Source organism: Oncorhynchus clarkii, chromosome 23 (assembly GCF_045791955.1).
Source record: "Oncorhynchus clarkii lewisi isolate Uvic-CL-2024 chromosome 23, UVic_Ocla_1.0, whole genome shotgun sequence".
NCBI classification, from domain to species: domain Eukaryota; kingdom Metazoa; phylum Chordata; class Actinopteri; order Salmoniformes; family Salmonidae; genus Oncorhynchus; species Oncorhynchus clarkii.
Window position 1 is genome coordinate 23850405 of NC_092169.1, and position 7017 is coordinate 23857421.

Here is a 7017-nt window from a genome sequence, read left to right on the forward strand (position 1 = left end):
AATCCCAGAACAATAGCAAAGGACCTTGTGAAGATGCTGGAGGAAACAGGTACAAAAGTATCTATATCCACAGTAAAACGAGTCCTATACCGACATGACCTGAAAGGCCGCTCAGCAAGGAAGAAGCCACTGCTCAAAAACCGTCATAAAAAGCCAGACTACGGCATGCAACTGCACATGGGGACAAAGATCGTACTTTTTGGAGAAATGTTCTCTGGTCTGATGAAACAAAAATAGAACTGTTTGGCCATAATGACCATAGTTATGTTTGGAGGAAAAAGGGGCGAGCTTGCAAGCTGAAGAACACCATCCCAACAGTGAAGCACGGGGTGGCAGCATCATGTTGTGGGGGTGCTTTGCTCTAGGAGGGACTGGTGCATGTCACAAAACAGATGGCATCATGGAGGGAGGAAAAATATGTGGATATATTGAAGCAACATCTCAAGACATCAGTCAGGAAGTTAAAGCTTGGTCGCAAATGGGTCTTCCAAATGGACAATGACCCCAAGCATACTTCCAAAGTTGTGGCAAAATGGCTTAAGGACAACAAAGTCAAGGTATTGGAGTGGCCATCACAAAGCCCTGACCTCAATCCTATAGAAAATTTGTGGGCAGAACTGAAAAGCATGTGTGAGCAAGGAGGCCTACAAACCTGACAGAAACACCAGCTCTGTCAGGAGGAATGGGCCAACATTCACCCAACGTATTGCAGAAAGCTTATGGAAGGCTACCTGTAATGTTTGACCCAAGTTAACATTTTTAAAAGAAATGCTACCAAATACTAATTGAGTGTATGTAAACCTCTGACCCACTGGGAATGTGATGAAAGAAATAAAAGCTGAAATAAATAATTATCTCTTCTATTATTCTGACATTTCACATTCTTAAAATAAAGTGGTGATCCTAACTGACCCAAGACAGGGAATTTTTACTACGATTAAATTTCAGGAATTGTGAAGAACTGAGTTCAAATGTAGCTGGCTAAGGTGTATGTAAACTTCCGACTTCAACTGTAGATAAAATGAGTATTGTTTTTAATATTTTTTAAGGCTAGAAATATCAGTTTTGTAAAGGGAACAGACCTAAACTCCGCAAAAAAAGAAACATCCTCTCACTGTCAACTGCATGTATTTTCAGCAAACTGAAAAACTGTGTAAACATTTGTGTGAACATAACAAGATTCAACAACTGAGACACAAACTGATCAAGTTCCACAGACATGTGACTAACAGAAATGTAATGTGTCCCTGAACAAAGGGGAGGGGGGGGGGGGTCAAAATGAAAAGTAACAGTCAGTATCTGGTGTGGCCACCAGCTGCATTAAGTACTGCAGTGCATTTCCTGCTCATGGACCGCACCAGATTTGTCGGTTCTTGCTGTGAGATGCTACCCCACTCTTCCACCAAGGCACCTGCAAGTTCCCGGATATTTCTGGGGGGGAATGGCCCTAGCCCTCACCCTCCAATCCAACAGGTCCCAGGCATTCTCAATGGGATTTAGATCCGGGCTATTCGCTGGCCATGGCAGAACACTGATATTCATTTCTTGCAGGAAATCACGCACAGAATGAGCAGTATGGATGATGGCATTGTCATGCTGGAAGGTCATGTCAGGATGAGCCTGCAGGAAGGGAACCACATGAGCATGAGGGAGGAGGATGTCTTCCCTGTAATGCACAGTGTTGAGATTGCCTGCAATGACAACAAGCTCAGTCCGATGATGTTGTGACACACCGCCCCAGACCATGACGGACCCTCCACCTCCAATTCGATCCCGGCTCCAGAGTACAGGCCTCGGTGTAGCACTCATTCCTTTGACGATAAATGCGAATCCGACCATCACCCCTGGTGAGACAAAATTGCGGCTTGTCAGAGCACTTTTTGCCAGTCCTGTCTGGTCCAGCGATGGTGGGTTTGTGCCCATAGGCGATGTTGTTGCCGGTGATGTCTGGTGAGGACCTGCTGTACAACATGTCTACAAGCCCTCAATCCAGCATCTCTCAGCCTATTGTGGACAGTCTGAGCACTGATGGAGGGATTGTGCGTTCCTGGTGTAACTCGGGCAGTTGTTGCCATCCTGTACCTGTCCCGCAGGTGTGATGTTCGGATGCACCGATCCTGTGCAGGTGTTGTTACACGTGGTCTGCCACTGCGAGGATGATCAGCTGTCCATCCTGTCTCCCTGTAGTGCTGTCTTAGGTGTCTCACAGTACTGACATTGTAATTTATTGCCCTGGCCAGATCTGCAGTCCTCATGCCTGTTTTTCAGAGTCAGTAGAAAGGCCTCTTGTGTGTCCTAAGTTTTCATAACTGTGGCCTTTATTGCCTACCGTCTGTAAGCTGTTAGTGTCTTAATGACCGTTCCACAGGTGCATGTTCATTAATTGTAGCATGGGAAACACTGTTTAAACGCTTTACAATGAAGATCTGTGAAGTTATTTGGATTTTTATGAATTATCTTTGAAAGACAGGGTCCTGAAAAAGAGACATATTATATTATTATTATTATATATTTTCTCAATTCCTGATGTTACACCAACCCTTGTCTTATTGCTTTGTATTCTGCCTAAAGTCTTCAGAAATGGTCTAAAATACATTTTTGCTCAGCAATATGTCTTTCCTTGCACTTCCAACACAGCTTATCCCTTTATTTTCTGACCATATTACTTGCAACACTACAATAAGAGTTGAGAGGTTGGCTACTTCTTCCATTCACTTCACAACACATCCTCTACTTCTGAGGCACTCCAACGGAGAAGCATATGAGTGTCTTCTATTCCCTAATGCTATGAATAACTTGTGTATCATGGCCATCAGATACATCTTAGGTTTTAAGAATTCAGAGAATCCCTAGAATGCCCTGGAAGTCAAATAAATAGAAGATTCTAAGAACTCTGTGGATTTGTAAGAAATTCTAGAATGGATGCCCTGGCCATGTATGGATTGTTGCTGGGCTGATGGTGTCTGTGTATGGAAGGTCATGTTAGCCTTCATTGACGGCACACTTTTACAGATATTCCGCAGGGCTGAAAATATTCAGCTAAGACCCTGGCTACTCAATCTAAATATATCACCAGATTTCCCTGTATAAGTTTCTAAAAAATGCTGAAAATCTGTTTCTCAGTAAGTGGTTTTAGGAATAATGCTGCACTACTCACACACAAATTCTGATTGCAGAAGAAAATATCAGTCTGTAAAAATAGACAGGATTAGTTATGAACAGATGGCTGATGTTCTTTTCCAGCTACAGGGACTAAAAATCACCCCAAAACAATCAACTTCACAGGGATAATGCTCATGTGACCGGCTGTGTGCCTAATACCTATGTATTTACATGGTAGTTAGTGTATATAGGAAGATAAAGTGTACATACAATGTAGTTACACATTATGGATTTTTATCAACCACTAATACAAACATGGTCTCTCAGCAAGCACAGTCTGTGAACTGCACTGAGCTACAGGGCATTATTGCCATCTGGGGGCCAGAATGAAAACAACATGTATGGCAGGTAGATATTGTATCTCATAAACATAATTCTAGTCATATATGCACCAAATTAACATTGATCACATGTATTAACTATTGGCCTCTTGATTATTCCTGAACTCCAGTCCCAGTGTCTTCTGTATTGGAGCAAAGTTTATTGACCAGTGTGAAGAAAAGGGTCAAGGGAAATGTCAATTTTTTTATTCATATTTATCATATCAAGCACCACCTCAACACGTGTGAAAAGGGCAGTGTTTCCGATGACATCCGGTGTATCATATGATTTTAATCAACTATGACCTTTGGCTACTTTTGTCTACTCATAGTTGATTAATAAAATCACGTGATGCACACCAGATGATGGCACGTAAACACTTCTCCTCATTGATCTTTTTGACTACAAAAGAGAGGATCATGCCTTTCTCAAATATTTAGATGTTAGGGTGCTCCTGGAGATGATGAATATGAATTTGAAAAATCGTGTAATGTCCCTTCAAATGTGTGGGGTGAGTCATCCCTGAACAGGAGAATGATTTATCATGTGGAAGATAGTCAGTGGTAACGTCTGCAGGACCAGACCCAGCCCAGTGGATAGAACCCTCATTAATAAAAACACTCAGGTACAGCCTATGGATTAATTATGTGATGGTTTATGTGACCCCCCCCCCTCCCCCTCTGCTACTTGGAACCATACTAATCCACGACTGGTCTATCGACGTCACCGCACGAGGAGGCAAAAACAGTCTTTCCTCCATCCCGTCCTTCTAAGGCCCTTCTGCTAGCTTGCTAGCCCCAGTCTGCTAACTGCTAGCTTGCTAGCCCCGGCCTGCTAACTGTCTGAATCGCCGTGTCCAACCACTCACTGGACCCATACGATCACTTGGCTACGCATGCCTCTCCCTAATATCAATATGCCTTGTCCATTACTGGTTAGTGATTAGTCTTATTTCACTGTAGAGCCTCTAGCCCTGCTCAATATGCTTTAACCAACCATGTTGTTCCACCTCCCACATATGCGATGACATCACCTGGTTTAAATGTCTCTAGAGACTATATCTCTCTCATCATTACTCAATACCTAGGTTTACCTCCAATGTACTCTCTTCCTACCATACCTTTGCCTGTACATTATGCCTTAAATCTATTCTATCGTGCCCAGAAACCTGCTCCCTTTACTCTATGTTCTGAACATACTAGACGACCAGTTCTTATAGCCTTTAGTCGTACCCTTATCCTACTTCTCCTCTGGCGATGCAGAGGTTAATCCAGGACCTGCAGTGCCTAGCTCCACTCCCACTCCCCAGGTGTTCTCCTTTGTTGACTTCTGCAACCATAAAAGCCTTGGTTTCATGTATGTTAACATTAGAAGCCTCCTCCCTAAGTTTGTTGTATTCACTGCTTTAGCACACTCTGCCAACCCGGAAGTCTTAGCCGTGTCTGAATCCTGGCTTAGGAAAACCACCAAAACTCCTGAAATTTCCGTCCCTAACTATAACATTTTCCGCCAAGATAGAACTGCCAAACGGGGCGGTATTGCAATCTACTTCAGAGATAGCCTGCAGACCACCCTCTGCCCCAGCTGTGCCCCGGACACCATATGTGAATCGATTGCCCCCTCATCTATCTTCTGAGCTCATGCTGTTAGGTGACCTAAACTGGGACATGCTTAATACCCCTGCCATCCTACAATCTAAGCTTGATGCTCTCAACCTCACACAAATGATCAACCCCAAATCTGTAAACACGGGCACCCTCATATCATCCTAACCAACTCGCCCTTCAAATACACCTCTGCTGTTTTCAACCAAGATCTCAGCGATCACTGCCTGCATCTGTAATGGGTCAAACGACCACCCCTCATCACTGTCAAACACGCCCTAAAACACTTCAGCGAACAGGCCTTTCTAATCAACCTGGCCGGGGTATCCTGGAATGACATTGACCTCATCCCGTCAGTAGAGGATGCCGGGTTATTCTTTAAACGTGGTTTCCTCACCATCTTAAATAAGCATGCTCCATTCACAAAATGTAGAACTAGGAATAGATATAGTCCTGTCTGCCCTTGACCAGCACAACAAAAATTGTGTGGCGTTCTGCATTAGCATTGAATGTTATGCAACTTTTCAAGGAAGTTAGGAACCAATATACACAGGCAGTTAGGAAAGCTAAGGCTAGCTTTTTAAAACAGAAATTTGCATCCTTTAGTGCAAACTAAAAAAATTCTGGGACACTAAAGTCCATGGAGAATAAGAGCACCTCCTCCCAGCTGCCCACTGCACTGAGGCTAGGAAACACTGTCACCACTGATAAATCCACTATAATTGAGAATTTCAATAAGCATTTCTCTAAGGCTGGCCATGCTTTCCACCTGGCTACCCCTACCCCGGTCAACTGCCCGGCACCCTCCACAGCAACCCGCCTAATCCCCCACCCTTTCTCCTTCACCTAAATCCAGATAGCTGATGTTCTGGAAGAGCTGCAAAATCTGGACCCCTACAAATCAGCCGGGCTAGACAATCTGGACCCTCTCTTTCTAAAATTATCTGCCGAAATTGTTGCAACCCCTATTACTAGCCTGTTCAACCTCTCGTTCGTATCGTGAGATTCCCAAAGATTCGAAAGCTGCCACGGTCATCCCCCTCTTCAAAGGGGGAGACACTCTAGACCCAAACTGCTACAGACCTATATCTATCATACCCTGCCTTTCTAAGGTCTTCAAAAGCCAAGTCAACAAGCAGATTACCGACCATTTCGAATCCCACCGTACCTTCTCCGCTATGAAATCTGGTTTCAGAGCTAGTCATGGGTGCACCTCAGCCACGCTCAAGGTCCTAAACGATATCATAACTGCCATCAATAAGAGACATTCCTGTGCAGCCGTATTCATCGACCTGGCCAAGGCTTTTGACTCTGTCAATCACCACATTTTTATCGGCTGACTAAACAGCCTTGGTTTCTCAAATGATTGCCTCGCCTGATTCATCAACTACTTCTCTGACAGAGTTCATTGTGTCAAATCGGAGGGCCTGTTGTCCGGACCTCTGGCAGTCTATGGGGGTGCCACAGGGTTCAATCCTCAGGCTGACTCTCTTCTCTGTATACATCAATGATGTCACTCTTGCTGCTGGTGATTCTTTGATCCACCTCTACGCAAACGACACCATTCTGTATACTTCTGGCCATTCTTTGGACACTGTGTTAACTAACCTCCAGACGAGCTTCAATGCCATACAACTCTCCTTCCGCAGCCTCCAACTGCTCTTAAATGCAAATAAAACCAAATGCATGCTCTTCAACCAATCACTGCCCACACCTGCCCGCCGGTCAGCATCACTACTCCTACAAATACGTAGGTGTCTGGTTAGACTGTAAACTCTCCTTCCAGACTCACATTAAGCATTTCCAATCCAAAATTAAATCTAGAATCGGCTTCCTATTTCGAAACAAAGCATCCTTCACTCATGCTGCCAAATATACCCTCGTAAAACTGACCATCCTACCGATCCTCGACTTTGGCAATGTCATTTAC